The following is a 16,771-nucleotide window of genomic DNA, read 5'->3' on the forward strand; positions in this document are numbered from 1 at the left end:
GAGTTTGTTTGTTCCATGAGACACACTGTTTTAGCTCTTGTTCCAGCCTCTATTGTCTAGTACATGATGATTTTGTAACAGCAGACTCGCTTCATGGACAAGGGATAATTTGCCAACAATCCAGTTATATCATCTACAATTTGCATACACTGCTCTGAAGCTATTCGCCCTCACCATGACGAATCGCCAAAATAAGCATCTTAGCTGATAGACAATTTCTCCAGCCATTACATTGTCAAGAACAGGTATATATGCTCTGTCCAGATCCTAAACATTGCCATCTGTCCCAAAGAGGCATAATAAAATCCAACACAATAACTGACATTTAAAGAAAGGTACAGTCCTTTCTAAATTCACCTTCCATCTGTTTAGTCTTGGAGACAAGGACTCTCTCTCTCTCTCTCTCTCTCTCTCTCTCTCTCTCTCTCTCTCTCTCTCTCTCTCTCTCTCTCTCTACTGCGTGTTTCTGCTGTCCCTGAAGGGTATCCTTATAATTTGCTAGAACGTTAACAAAATAATAGTTGAGCAGAGCTGAGGGATCTTTTTCCATGCAAAATTATCGCATTTGAACGCTGCCAACGTTGTGAAAATTCTGAGGATTGGAGATTTGGAATCTGAGAATATTTGAATTTTGTCACAGTGTCAGGTCCTTCTGACATTTCTCAAGTAGGACGATTCAAATGTATGCAACAAAAAAACCCATGAAATCTGCCTCCCAAGATACAAATATCTTGACAATGAATGCATCTGCCAACTCTCTGCTTGTGAGAATTCTAAATTGTAATTTTTTTGATTGATTTTTCACATAACAGAAGGAAGTTAGGAAGCAATGAAGAAGACATGACTCATTGTTGGACCTACAGGTTTGCTTACTAATATCATACAATCTATTGTAACTCAATGAGAACTTTGCCATCAATTCACAAGATGATGAATCATGTACCTGATCAGCTAAACAGTCATTTTATCTGTGGTGTTATTAGTACTCACTGAAATCTCTTCCTCTAGGATTCCACAGAATTCATTACCTGCCAACAGCTCCTGCCTGTCTAAAGGGCTAAGATCTTTGGAGGAGCTGTGTGACATGCCATACCCTGGATGCAAGCTTAGTACTCCCACACTTCATATACATGGTCTTCCCAAACTCACCTAAAACCCACTCCCTCCTCTTGTGCGCTAATGATGCTCAAATTTCTTGGGGTGCTGTTGTTGGTTAATTGGGGGTAGGGGTCATGGGTGTTTCAGTCAGCAAAACTGCACACCAGAGCAAGGGTTAAACCCATTATTTCCTGCCTCCTCAATGCCATGACCTCACTCCAAATTTCAGTTCTCCATAGCTGCTATTTCATTCTTAAATACCATCCCAGATCTTTAGGCATCATTTCTGGTGTGGCCCTTGGAGTGAAAGCTCCTCATGGAAGCCAAGCTTTCTGTTTTTGTTTATGTTATTCTGAACCGGCTGACCATCTATTGTTCATGTTAAAAGCTGCCCTTTTGATGAAGCTAAGCTTTTCATCATCAACAGACAATTTATGAACAGATATGCACAAGATAAAGAGTAGTCGGACAAGTTCCCAAACTGTGATCTTCCAGGACTAATGTTGGCCTGCTCTTTAGTTGGATTTTTTGTGATGCACTTTTCACAGAGCTCTATTAGGCCCAAGGCTCTGTAAGCTAAGCCCTTGGGAGACGGCACATCTCCCAGATGACTCGTCAGCTTCTCCGAGTTTGTCCTTTTAGAGTTCACAGGAGACTATACTGTACTTTCCATGTTTCTCAGGGCGACTCACATCTGTGTTTCCATATCCTGCATGGAAGGGAATGAACATTTCCAAGGGCTAATGCATAAATGAAAATAGTTTCAGCTCCTACTCTTTCAACTATTTGAAAACATAGGTCAAAAAGGCAATAGGAATGATTGTTGTAGTCTTTAACAAATGACTGAGTCCAGGCTGAAAACTTTTCTCCAGAAGTATTTTTTTAAACCCTTTTATTTGGCTGTTGAACATGGAGAACAGATAACTGTACAGGTTTCCATTTGCAGAAGGAACCGTCAGGGGTGTAACAGGTGCACAAAGCTGAGGAGTGCAGACAAAATATATCATGACTAAAACAGGCATTGTGTTATTACTCTTGTGATTTATATATTTACCTTTTTCCCAAAATAACGACTATAAAATTATAGAGATGCAATTTTATTATTCTTGCCTCAGACACAAAATTAGATAGTTCTCTGAGAACAGGGCAGAGTTCTCTCCTGGTCTGCATCAGATACAGTAACATGAATAAAGCAACACAGAAACTAGAACCAAAACTTCTAGACCCAGTTAGTTGCTAAGTAACATCCATAGCCTACATTAATGCTCTAAATACCTCTCCACTTTTTGCAGTGTGATCCACTGCTCTTGCTATTCCAACAAGGAATAGCTGTAGTTTCCAGCACTAGGCTCACAGAATCATGGCATTAATGCTCTACTAACTGTGGACAGGGCTATGCTTTTTGCATTATGTTTGTCAACATGAGTCAGGCCAGTGATGAGAAATTCACGACTGGGTAGGGAGAGAGACACTCTGGCAACCTAACAGCATTGCTAGTGACACACCAACATCACTTCCCGCATGACTGGAAGTTATGTCATCACAGTAATGTTCTAGCGTTTGGCCAAAACTCTGTGGTTTAGCCATAGAATTTTGGCTGATGCCGGTGATGCACTGACATCACTTCCTATCACACTGGAAAGGATGTCATGATGTAGGGATGCTGGCAATCACCCCTCCATTCCCCTGCATTTTTTCCTACCCACCATCTGAACTAGGGATTGGAGATTCCCAGTTTCCACTAGGAACCTGGCAACTCTATTTGGCATGTACATTGTGATGTACATCCCATTCAAAGGATGTAATTCATGCTCATTTGACTGCATGTCAGTGCACGCCTCTGATTAATACCGATGGTTCTCAGACCAGCAAGTGACATAATCCTGCTTACATGTCCAGATACCTCTAGCTGGACTGGGATAAATGATCATAATATTCAAATTATAACCTTTTTTCCCTTTTTCACATGTTCTGTAGCCTCATGAATTCTATTCACGGAGGGGGGGGTTAGGATTGCAACTCATGTGAATTAAATTGTGGGAATTTGCCAATTCTTTTTATTCTGAAAACTGTTTATTGACACTATTGGGCAAGAATTTTAGGAGAAATGGGAGGAATCAAAAACTAGTAATTTCCCATACCATCTGAACCTCCTCCTGTACAAAAATCCATAAGCAAAGTGACTTTCTCTAAAAGCCTAAGAAGCTTTATTATTGAATAAGAGCTTTCTCAGAAGCTTATAGAAGCCAACCACAGTTTTCACATCAATGTCAATTACAAGTGTGATTAGTTTTCTTATTAGCCAAGCGCAGCATTTCGGAGCTATTCAGCATCAGTTCAGCATGGAGATCAGACCAGTAGACACTGAGAAGAAGCTTGCTGGACCAAACCAAGTCCACATCCAGGCCAGTCTTCCTTTCCCAGCTTCAGATAGCTAGATCAATTTAGTACTTGTCCATCTAGGACAGGGTTCTGCAACCTGCGGCTCTCCAGATGTTCATGGACTACAAATCCCATCATCCCCTGCCAGCATGGCCACCTCTTAACCTTCTCTTCACCAATTGGCCATGCTGGCAGGGGGTGATGGGATTTGTAGTCCAGGAACCTCTGGAGAGTCGCAGGTTGCAGACCCCTGATCTAGGACAACATTACACCATGCTTCCTGTACAGATCCAGCATGATGTAGTTGTTAGAGAGCTGGAGTAGGATCTGGGAGACACAGGTTCAAATCCCCATTCTCCATCACCAAAACTTGCTGGGTGACCTTGGGCTAGTCGCACTGTCTCAGGCTAACTTATGCCACAGGGGTTTTGTTAGGCTAAAACAGAGAAAGGGGGGGATCCCCCTCTGGGATTCCCACTGTGAAGAAAAGTGGTGCATGAATGAATTAAATATTATATTGTCCCCCATTTCTTTATTCTCACAGCAATCCCGTGAGATAGGGAAAACTGAAAGCAAGCTTCATTATACAGTAGAAATTTGATATTCCAGAACCTTGTCTGACACAATGATTGCTACAGCCAGAGGTGGGATCCAACCAGTTCTCACCACTTCTCTAGAAGTGGTTACTAATTTTTTCTGAGTGCCGAGAAGGGGTTAATAAAGCAACCTCCCTGCCCAATAGGGACTGGAGGTGCGTGTGTGCAGCGGCGCCACTGTTTGAATCCCACCACCATCGAAAACTGTTATTAAAATTTTTGGATCCCACCACTGGCTACAGCCCACAGTTTCTGGGAAGCTTGATAGTGACGTCTCCTGCTTCTAGCCCCACTAGCTGGTAACCAGCATTATAAAGGCTTTTCATTATGGAAGTCCCATGTCGGTATGGTGAGCCATAGCAGTCATATGAGCATAAGAAACCAGCTGAGACCCTGGGCCCACCAAGGTTGGTATATCTACTCAAACTGCCAACTGCTGTCCAGCATCTCAGTCAGAGGTCTTTCACATCATCTACCAGAAAGAACCTGCCAGAAGGGAGAAGAAGGCAGCTGAACAGAGAGCAAAAGGTGAGCTCTTTTGATGTTATTGGGGTTTGGGGTTTTTTGGGAGGAGGATTCGATTCAGCTCCTAAAAGCTAAATCTTTAACCAGGTGTGTTTTTGAGAGCTTATACGTTTGTTTTGGGGAAAGCTTTTGTTTGTGAAGGGATTTTTATCAGTGAAAAACAATGTTTCGGGAGAGTGTAGAAGGTGAGTTAGAGACTTGATTGGGGATAGAGGTTTAATCAGGGGTGGGATTCAGCAAGTTCACACCGCTTTGGCAGAACCGGTTGTTAAAATGGTGCTTGTAAACAACCAGTTCAACCAGTTGTTAAATTATTTGAATCCCACCGTCGGAACCGGTTGTTAAATTATTTGAATCCTACCACTGGGTTTAAGCCACTAGGTCTCAGACCCTGGAGCTCAGTGAACAGGGACTTGGCGAAGCAGGCAAGGCTAACGCTCATTTTTTTGTGGGAGAGTTTAGTAGGGGACTTTCTGAAAGGGAGACCCAGACATCTGTTTTTGTACCATTTAAGACTACTAAATATGGATGGCCAGGGAGTTGCTGCAATCACCTGCTGTCACCTGTAGCAGCTGTGGTATGTTTGGTTTTTTTGCTGGAGGATGTAGGTAGCCATATGTGCAGCAAATGCAAGCTGGTTGTTCTCTTGGAGGAGAAGGTCCAGCAGCTCGAGGCACAAATATCTACTCTTCAGCCATTAAGGAGAATGAATGAGGATTTCCTGGATAGAGTGAAGCAGACAGTACTGGGTGGGGAACATGCTGGAGATCTCTCTGAGGAGGATGGCAGTTCTCAAACACAAGAGGTGGGCAATTGGAAAAATGTGACACGATGGGCGATTCCGCACACGAGTAAAATAGGTTCGACCCAGTTCCCTGAGAAGGGTACTAACCTAGGTCGAAGCCATTGTTGTTCCCCACTGCAACCAGCTTGTTCTCCACTCCTTGCCCCTTACCTGTTTTTCCTGCACCATTTCTGGGAGTTTCTTAAGTTTGGGGGGGCTAATCTTTGAAGGATGGAGTATAGAATGTGGAGAAATTCACAGCATGAAGCTGTGAAGCACAAAAGCATTGATTGGACAATGTAATAAAAAAAGAGGGGGAAAACAAAATGGCGGCCAGAAATTATTTTGAGCGGGTGACTGTGGACATACTTTGTGGTAAAGGGAGGGATTGAAAATGTTTCAGAAATGTTTTCAGGGATTTATGCAGAAAGGGCTGCTGATTCTCCAGGAGTACTGATAGTCTTCCACACACCCTGCCTCACCATCCTTTTAAATTGAGATGTCAGGGATTGAACCGCAAACTGCATGCAAAACAGATGCTCTACCCCTGAGCCATGGCCTCTTCCATATTATGGAATAAGTTCGATGAACTCAGCGGGGCTTAAAAAAAACAGGCATAGTACCAGGCTGCATTGTTTCTTTTCTCCCCCCGCCCCCCCCCCCCAACCACCACACACACACATAAAATGAAATTACATTAAAAAAAATACTGTCAGAACAGTTGGCTTAAACTTGCCTTGTGACAGAAGGCTAGCTGCTGTTCATCTTCAGAAACAGAGATCAAGAAGCTATCTGCAGAGTTCAAAATCAGCTGTTCGCTTATGGCCTAAAGCCATCTCAGAAAAAAAATAATAGCAACATTTTTAGAAAAGAAGAAATCATTAGTTTTGTGCCTGGTAGGCTGCAGCCGACTGCAGCCATTACCAGGGCCTCTAGGCCCACTTTCTGTCAGGATTATCACTTTTTTTACTTACCAAGCGCGAACAATGTCACATTAGAACAGTATCTATAAACGCTATTACACTTGATATAGCTTACAATACTGGGCACATGTCTGACCTAAACTTGGCACTGCATCAGTCACTGGGAGGGGAAAGGAACCATGAAAAACATGAAGCTATAGATGAGGTGATAAGGAATAGGAATCCACGTCTTCATCACAGGTTGCTTCCTGTTTCATGGTTTTTAAACTATTTGCCCAGATTCTGACTGTATTCCTGTGGCAAGGGGCACACAACCTCCATATTCAGAGACTGCAAAGCTCTGAATACTAGTCCTAGGACAGAGTTGGCAACCTCCAGGTAGCATCTGGAAATCTTACAATTGATCTTCAAATGGCCAGGATCAGGTCCCCTGAGGAAAACGCCTGCTGTGGAAGGTGGACTTTATGGTACTATGCCCTGTTGAGGTTAGGGTAGCCAGGTCTCTCTGTCCACCAGTGAGGGATGGGGATTTAGGGTTGGAAATCTCTTGCAGTTTGGGGGATGGAACTGGAAAGGATAGGGACCTCGGTGGGTTATAATAATACCGTAGAATCCATCCATTTTCTCTAGGAAAACTGATGAGCTGTACTTCCAAAAGATCCCCAGGTCTCACCTGGAGACTAGCATCCCTAGTCGAGATCCCTCCCCAAACCCTCCCCTCCCCAGACTTCACCCATAAAACCTCCAAGTATTTTCCAACCCGGAACTAGCAACCCTGATCCTAGGAAGCAACACCAAGGGAAAGTCTGGGCCTCTCCACTCTGTTTCTTGGTTGTCAACTCCAGGTTGGGAAATACCTGGAGATTTTGGGGGTGGAGCCTGAGCAGCACGGGGTTTGGAAAAGGGAGGGACTTCAACATAATATAATGCCATACAGTCCATCTTCCAAAGCCCCCATTTGGTCCAAATGAATTATTCTCTGTTGCCTGAAGAACAGTTGTAATCCCAGAAGATTTCCAACCACCACTTGGAAACTGACAACCCTAGTTGACCCTGAAGGCCACCTGGTTGGCTGCTGTGTACAACAGGAAGTGTCATGATCAGTTCCTGTTTGATCCTGCCGTGTCTCTTGTCTCCTGCCTGGAATGTGGGGACCTGTTTCTTCTCAGACCCCTTCCCTGCTGTGCTCCTGCTCTCTGGTTTTGCCTCTTCTCAGGCCTTATCAGCTCATTAGGCACCTGCTGTCATAGCTCAATCCATAGTATGGAATGTAGGTTGTTTTGACCTAGGAGGAGAGGGAAGGTGGTTTCTTCTTCCAGCTGATCGTGGGACAGGAGGAGTGCCATCCCCCTTGGGAACTGGTAGGCAGGGGTGGGGTAACCTGGTGTGGGGTAATGACATGGGGTAAAATGGTGCCTGCAATACTGGCTATCCTTAAGTTCTGGCAGTAGAAGTCTAAATGTTTATTCCTGATGCTGCTTCATAATTTAAAAAAATCAACTACATACAGAGTCTGGTTATTTTACAGTCCAGGGGCACAACAGGAAGCTGGACTAGATGAACCACTGGCCTGATCCAGCAGGGCTCTTATGTAAAAGCAATGCTACTTCTTTGGCTGGTATCTCATTTACTGTGTTATCAGAGTCATTAAAACATCCCAATTCCCACCCCACCCACTGAACCATTGTGCGATCAGTATACACACCTAGGTGAAACAGGTGCTACATTCCTATAGCTCCAAAACATATTGACCTGTTAATATCTGAAGAGAGAAGCCAACTGTGTTTCTTTCCCAGACCAACATCTTCAGTTCACTGTGTGAGGTGGCAGGGCATTTTTATTTAAGACCTTCCTATCCCTCTGGCCTTTCCAGCATGTAGAGAATGGCTTTCACACACAAGATTGGCCCTTTCCACACAGACACTTTAAACCATTTTGAGGAGGGTTCCACATTGTTTTTACCCTAAAGCTTTTTATTTGCAGCCTCAAAATGTTTTAAAGAATTTTTTGGTTGAAACATTTTTAAACAGGCTTCATTTTCCCGTGTGGTCTCTTTAGGGCGTTTCCTTGCTCTTCCACAGCAGCACCATTTTCTCAGGTCGTTCCTTGCCCCTAACCTGTTTTTCCTGAAGGTTTTTCCTGTAGGTTTCTTTATGTGGGAGGGCTGTGGGAGGGACTGTAGAAGGTGCAGAAAATTGCAGCATTCTGCTAAGAAACATAGAAGCAAAGTTCTCACAGATAATGGGAGAAAAAAGGGAGAAATCACAAAATGGCGGCCAAGAATCATTTATAGGGGGGTGAGTGCAGATATACATTGTAGTAAATGCGAAGGGATTGAGAATGTTTTACAAATATTTGGGGGGATTTATGCAGAAAGTGTATTTGAAAGATATTATAAGAACTGAAAGAAAGAAAGCTTTAAGAAGAAGAAGAAGAGTTTGGATTTATATCCCCCCTTTCTCTCCTATAGGAGACTCAAAGGGGCTTACCCTTCCCCCCTCACAACAAACACCCTGTGAGGTAGCTGGGGCTGAGAGAGCTCTGAGAAGCTGTGACTAGTCCAAGGTCACCCAGCTGGCATGTGTGGGAGTGTACAGGCTAATCTGAATTCCCCAGATAAGCCTCCACAGCTCAGGCGGCAGAGCGGAGAATCAAACCCGGTTCCTCCAGATTAGATACACGAGCTCTTAACCTCCTACGCCACTGCTGCACAACAATATATTGTTGGTTGCCAACTCTGGGATGGGAAATTCCTGAAGATGTGAGGATGCAGCCTGACAGGGCTTATTGAAGAGATGAACCCTAGTAAGATATAATGCCACCCTTCGAACCAATCATTCTCTCCAGGGGAACTGATAGCTGTGGTCTAGAGATCAGTTGTAATTCCAGGAGAGCTCCAAGCTGAACCTGAAGGCTGGCAGACCTACCTTCAGTGCATATTACTAAAACAGCGTAGGGAACAAAATAATACTTTCACTTTATTTGGCCTATATGTGCCTTCTGTTTGACTACTCCTGAGCTAGTTTAACGGGACACATACTGGCAGGGGCGTAGCGCCCATGGGGAAATGTGGGGTCTGTAAGGACACAATGGAGGGACGATCGTGTATTCAGTTCTGAGCTCTCTATAAGAAGGGTGGGATCAAAAAGGACTACTGCCAGAAATGACAAAGCATCTCTGTTAACCTCTTGCCTTGAAAACCCTACGAAATTGCCATAAAAGTCAAGTGCAACTTCATGGCAGAGAGCGAGAGAAAGAGATTCAACCATGCAGTTCCCTACCTGCTGTTTAAAATGTTACCGTCCAGGAGCAGTTTCACTCTGAGATCTTCATTTCTGTTTGTTCTTCTCTATGAGCCTTGTCAACCTCATGGGCTCTGTGTATGTATCAATCTCATCCCTGGAAAAAGAGACGTCTAAAGGCCTGTCTTCAGACCACATTATAAGATCAAGGAGAATGACCTACAATTTCATGGCACTCAAGCCAATGCCTAAATGTCACTGGTACTAATCCAGTTTCAGTACAAGGGTTTCTAGAGTTTGCTGATTTTTTTTTCTATCAAGGAAATACTATCATATCAGCTTCTACTGATTTCCCAACAGCCAGAGTGACTCGGCTTTGTCAAGAGATTTTGGGTAGGAATGAAATAGCTTCTACAGTGACATTTGTCTCAAAATAACCATCACCTCTCAGGCTTCAACCCTGTAGTTTATTTACCCTGGAATAATTACATGCTATAATTTGTGGATTGTCAGAGGCATGTTGTCTTATTTGTGCAACAAAATTTGCTTCTGCTGTTGGGTTTTTTCCCCCTTTTTTAAAAAAAACTATATAACGTAACAAGGTATAGAAAGAAAATGGAAGCTTTTCCCTTTCCACTGAACACACCCCTTGAGCCTGCTTCCCATCTCCTGCCAAATGTTAGCCACCTGCTAGCAACTCTAAAATCCTACTCAGGTTTAATAAATGGTGCTTATGTAACCCCCATGCTCAGAATGGGTTGACCCAGAAAGGGATGGAGACTCAAAGCCGCAAGAGGCTGCAAAGCTCATGTAATTTGGAGGAGACAAGGCTACCAGACTCGGACCTTGGTTTGTATAAGCCCTTAACACCTTGTTAAGGGTTTTTTATGTTTGTAATGGGTGAGAGTTCTCCTGGAAACCTTCATCATGTTGAATCCTGTTCATCAAGCCCCTGGAGTCTTCAGGAGCCAACCCACTTGCAAAGAAGAATTGGACTTGGCAGTATCAGTAGACTGTAAATATAAGGACTTGAAAATGCAAACCTGAACAGGACCTTGAAGTGTGATGTTAAATGTTGATGTTATATGTTAAGAAAGTAAACCATTTTGTTTTTAAAATTTGTTGTTGCAAACTCATTCCAAGTTCTGCCCCACAGAACCCACAGATAGAGGTTACACTTACTCCAAGGAAAGTATTCTTAGGATGACACTGACAACCTCCACAGTCCACACAAACTATCCTAAAAACTTGCTGAGTCTTTTTTATGGCATTTCTAAAACATTGCTAAACAGTCCATTCTGTTCCTACAGCTGAAACTTCCCTCAAGCTCATTGCTATCCTCTTCATTTGTTATATTCGTTATTTAAAACTAGCACAGTGCTTGTCGTTATGATGTTTATTTCAGAAGCCTCTGGCAATAATGGCAGGCCTGGGTGGCAGGTGACCAATTCGATTATAGCCTGTTTACTTTCCCCAAAGTGAACTTGCTTTATTCAGATAGTCCCAGCTTGGGTTCCACTGCTTGGTCACACTAAAACATGGTATTATTATACTACCGGTAAACATGTTTACCAGTGTGGGAGTGGCAGTTTCTGCAGAGACCTTGGGCAATTGTGCCCCCCACATTTCCACATCTTAATAAAGGTCTCATCCTATTACCTTTGTCTTAGAACCTTCACTGTTGAATGCATTTTAGCAAGTTACCACTGTTTCCCTTGGACTACAGTCAGCATTTCATACTTTGCATTTCATACTTTGGAAAGAAACGTTAGAAGGAAGTGCACCAAATCCAAAGCAGAGAAACAAAATTCAGGCAGTTTCTCTCAACTGATCTTTCCCCTCTTTTCTCCCAAATTTCTATATTGTCCTTAGCCATTTTTAGACATTACAATAGAATTGCTAGCAGCATCCAGTCTGGCCTGAGTGGCAGATGAAAAGGAAAGAAGTTCTTATGAGAAGTTTTTACCACAGAGTTTCTGGCTGTTGGCAGAGCTACCCTGTTAATTTCCAAGTAGCTCTAGCAATCTCCAGAAAACTCCGTGGTTAGAAATAAGTGTAAATAGATCAGGCTTATCTTTCCTTTTAATTTTTCTCCTCCTGCTGGTTCCAGCTGCAGGCAACAGACCCTGGTAGCTGTAGATCCCCTACCCCTCATTGGGGGCTTGGCAGCCCCACATTTCAATCATACGTGTTAAGTCTGGAGAAACAAATGTTAACAGGGGACATGATAGCTATGCTTAAATATTTGAAGGGATGCCTTGTCAAAGAGGGAGCAAACTTGTTTTCTGCTGCCTCGGAGACTAGGAGTAATGGATTCAAGGTGCAGGAAAAGAGATTCCACCTAAACATTAGGAAGAACTTTTTGACTGTGAGGGCTGTTTGACAGGGGAATTCACTGCCTTGCAGAGTGGTGGAGTCTCCTTTGGAGGTTTTTAAACAGAGGCTAGATCAGGGGTAGGGAACCTGCGGCTCTCCAGATGTTCAGGAACTACAATTTCCATCAGCCCCTACCAGCATGGCCAATTGGCCATGCTGGTAGGGGCTGATGGGAATTGTAGTTCCTGAACATCTGGAGAGCCGCAGGTTCCCTACCCCTGGGCTAGATGAACATACGTCGGGAGTGCTTTGTTTCTTTGTTCCTGCATGGCAGGGGGTTGGACTTGATGGCCCTTGTGGTCTCTTCCAACTCTATGATTCTATGATTCTATACTAGAAACCTGCCCAATGCATGTTTCAGGAGCGCATGTTACCTATTATCCTTCCAAATGGTTTCCATGTTGTGTGACCAGGAGCAATGTGCATATTTGCCACACTTCTACTGACTTGGTACGCATGAATGTGAAACATAAGAAATCCAGGGGCTAGCTCCCATGAACCGAAGTTGTACATGGGTGCAAAATGCGTATGATGCCCCTGTTCACACAGTATAAAGTATCAAGAGGATATATGCACTGTTCAGGGAAGCTAGGCCTCCCACCACGTGCCATCTACCTGCTACCACTGAGCTGGGTGGTGAGAAAAAACTGTGGGAGAAATGTGGGAGTTGGATGTTTTGAGGTGTAGTCTAATGACACCTGCTGAGGTTATTATGAACACCTGTAACACGGGTTCCTTCTTCCCCCACCAAGTCTGCTCTCTTTGAGCATCTCCGTCCCTTTAGATGCATCAAGTTCTAGTTTCTACTCTCCAACTCCAAGGCCCTTCCTTGTGTGTTGTCCCCAAGGATCATATTTGTCACGTACTCGGTTGGCTTTCACCCCCACACCCTCTGCTCTGACAGTACTGCCAGCTTCAGTGCCTTGCTTGTTTGCTTTCCCTGCAAATGTCTTTCTAATTTTTTCCTCCTCCTCTCCCCTGCTGATTGTTCAAGATGCCATGCCCTCCTTGAACTGATCCATATGGCTTCAGTGCTCTTTCCTCTCCTGTGTTTTTTTCCCCAAAGCCGCCTTCTGCTGTGAAGGCCACAGGCCAGTAGCATCTTCTCTTGCACATGCCCAAGGGAAATTACAGCAACTTGCTGAAGAGCGCTCGGCAGAGAATGTTCCGCTTCGAAATTAGTTGGGCGAGCCCTTTTTTAGGGCGAGGTGAGGAGGGACAATGGCCACACAGAAAGGGACACCATCAGCACTGGTAAACAGTCCTGTGTTCCAGTGTCTGGAAGGATGAAGATCCTTTTCCTACCAAGGCAGGAACGCTGATCCTGAAAACATGACCCCAGGGTCAGGGCGTCATTTGGATTAGCCCTGCACCGCATTTACCAGGACACTGACTCTAATGGAAAGATCTGTTCCTATTGTTCCATTTGACCTGCAAATGTAATCAAAAGAGAGCCCATTAATGCCCTTTTTCTACCTCTCCTCCACAGCCATAAGCAGACAAACAGGTTCCCATATAGCCTGTCTGGAGAATAGGATGGTAGAGCCCTCATCTCAGTCAACAGCAGTGAGGAAGGCAAATGGACTCCTGGATGCAGCGTGGTCCCATGCTGGTGGATTTCACCTCTCTGGGGCACTTACCCCAGTGGAGGGGCAAAACTGCTGGTGAGCAGATGCCACAACACTCTGGGATGTCTGAATGCAATGCCCAGCACCATGTCAGCACTCCCATACGCCAGCTGGCCCCGTTGGCACAGTGGGAGTGGGCCAGAGGCATTTTTGGGGTGGAACCAACTGTAGTCAGCTTCCACTGGGCCTTTGGAGTCCTAAGGAGGGCTTTCAACTGGCCAGGGTGTTACCAGACGGGCCTATGGTGGGTGGGGGAGACCTGGAAAAAGTGCCTCTACCTATCCTGCCAACCTTAGAGGGGGGACTAGAAATGTGGTGCCAAGATGGATGGCATCCTTGCATTTGCTCAGTGTCCCCAGGAAGGCAGAAACCTGTCTGGGCAAAGATCTCCCAGATAAACACTAATCTCGTCTTCTAGTTTCTGGAGTAGTCACTCCAAAGACCACCCTCATTTACATTGGCATTATCCTGAAGCTGTTGAATCAGCTTCATCCTAAAATCTAACCATCTCCAGACACTCCCCAGGCTTGGAACATTAAGCCTAAATGTTGACCATTAAGTTTAAGTATCCACTGCTTAACTTAAGTGTCCTTCTCTTGTCTCTCCTCCAGAAGGCATTTGTCCTATGGAGATTAGGGTCAGTTAGCATAACTTGAGGGCCCATTTCCCCCTAAAACTAGCCTATTTGTCCAGCCCATAAGTGTTCAGTATTTCCTTGGACAACTCTCTGTCTACTTAATATTGTTCCCTTCATCCCCATTCCTCTGGAACTTAGCATGGACTCTGCTCATCAGACCAATCCTCTTCTACATAAGATAATTATTGCCTATTTTCTCCAAAAAACCCTACCTGTCCCAGATCTGTACCCTCAACTCTATTTACATCCTAGGAGTGTGTGATTTCTCTTGTGTGTTTTGATTTATGTGCTTATGGATTTATTATTTTACCTAGAGGATGTTTGTTTATTTATTTATTCTTTTTTTCTGTTCAGTTTTGGAGAACTAAAATCTTAACACAGTGCTATATAAAATCCTGACACCAAGTATAGATGGCTTTTGAAAAATGTTGTTTACATCTAAGGATTTTTTTTTTTCCTAATGGGAGGGGAGGGAAATTACATTAACACAAGGCGAAGGGAGAAGAAAGGAAGACAATAAATGAACATTCAGACTGTGGGCCTTCCAATGTTACAAAAAAAGACTGGTTGAGAACCATTAGAAGTGGAAATACATACATGGCAGGTTTACCTTTGCCACACAAGTCTCCCTTGCTGATATATGATATGTGGAATCTCTGGCCGTTTCCGCACGGCCAAAAGCAGCGACGCGATGACGTCGCAAATTGCGACGCCTCCGGAAAAAAGCGTTCGCACAGACAGGCGGAACTGCGGGCGTCCGCAGCCCCGCAGATAAATGTCGGTTCGCACGGAAGCGCTGCGAAAGCGGCTGCTGACCTCACCATCATGGCCGCTGGAGCAGTTCATCCCTCCCAAAATGGCCGCCGCTACTGCAGGAGATCGTTTGGCAGGCGCCGTTTGAGGACGGCTCCGTGGCGGCTGTTCGCACGAGTGCGCCGTCGATGCGTCACATGGGGAAAAAGAGTGGTTTAAAGCGTTTTCTGAATACGGCGTCTTCGCGCCGGTTTAGCGTTTTCGCGACGGCGCGAATGCGCACCTCCGCCGCTGCGCGTGCGAACGCTCTCGCTATGGCGGTTCTTTTTCCGTTGCCACGACGTCATATTTCGCCCGTGCGGAAACGGCCTCTCTTTCACCAGCACCAACAGGTTCTTTTCTTCTCAGTTCTCTTTCCTCCAAGAGCTCATGTAACCCCCATGCTCAGACTGGGTTGACCCAGAAAGACTCCAGCAGACCTCATGTAGTTGGAGGAGACAAGGCTACCAGACTCGGACCTTGGTTGTATAAGCTCTTAACACCTTGTTAAGGTAACTGCAATATTGTTGGGAACTACTGTGAAGGTAGTTGTTTATTTTTGCTATGTTGTAAATGTTGGAGTTTATTGTTTCAGGGTTTCTTTTTGTGGTTGTAATGGGTGAGAGTTCTCCTGGAAACCTTCATCATGTTGAATCCTGTTCATCAAGCCCTTGGAGTCTTCAGGAGCCAACCCACTTGCAAAGAAGAATTGGACTTGGCAATATCAGTAGACTGTAAATATAAGGACTTGAAAATGCAACCTGAACAGGACCTTGAAGTGTGATGTTAAATGTTGATGTTACATGTTAAGAAAGTAAACCATCTTGTTTTTAAAATTTGTTGCTGCAAACTCATTCCAGGTTCTGCTCCACAGAACCCACAGATAGAGGTTACACTCACAGCTCCTGCATTGTTTAGGTCTCATGTCAGGTTTTTGACTCAGCCTATAAAAATACACACATTTGCATTCTATGTCACTGTCCCCCTCATGCTTCTCTCACGCTCGCATTTCTTCAGCTGCAGCACTTGCTTCCTTGACCACTAACATTTCTGTATGAGTAAATGCTCTTCAAAACATTGATCTTGTGCAGACGGAAGTGATGGAAGCAAAGGAAATGAGGAAAGACTGCAGTGACCGAGAGGAACAATGCCATAGGACATTCTTACAGAATTCAAATCACACCTTCTTCCCAAATTCCGTTTCATGCTTGTCCTGGAGCTCTTCACATGCTCCATTCATCATTCTCTAAGCTCCAGATTCCCAACCTGTTGCCTCTTCCTTCACTCACATCATCTTGTGGTGCTTCCCAAATCTTAGACGTTTGTGCCATGACTTCCTTCTTCCTAACAACAGTATACACCCTGTCCCACATTCTCTCTCAGACGAACTGTCTGTTTACTCAGAATCAGCTATCCTGTTTCTCACCATTGCAGAACTGACCTTTCTCCTCCACAAAGAAGAATATTTGTGAACATTCTGTGACATTGCAAGAATTCAGTATGCACCTGAGAAAAGGTTTATAGGTAAGCGAAAGGACCAATTCTAACCCACTGCACGAAAAAGACGATTGCAAATATGTACTCTAGCCCTAATGCACAGTTCATTTGCAGCTTAACTCTGGAGTGAAATTAACTAGCTTTTTGTCAGTTCCTAGTGGGCAGTTTTCATTCACATGCCTCTCAGCATTTTGCAAAGAGCGTTGCTCTCCCCTCCCTGAGACACCTGCCTGCTTCTTACATTTGATGTATCATTAAAAATGCCTTCTCACATTTTGGCACGTAAAGCCT

This window comes from Sphaerodactylus townsendi, linkage group LG02, assembly GCF_021028975.2.
Source record: "Sphaerodactylus townsendi isolate TG3544 linkage group LG02, MPM_Stown_v2.3, whole genome shotgun sequence".
NCBI lineage: Eukaryota > Metazoa > Chordata > Lepidosauria > Squamata > Sphaerodactylidae > Sphaerodactylus > Sphaerodactylus townsendi.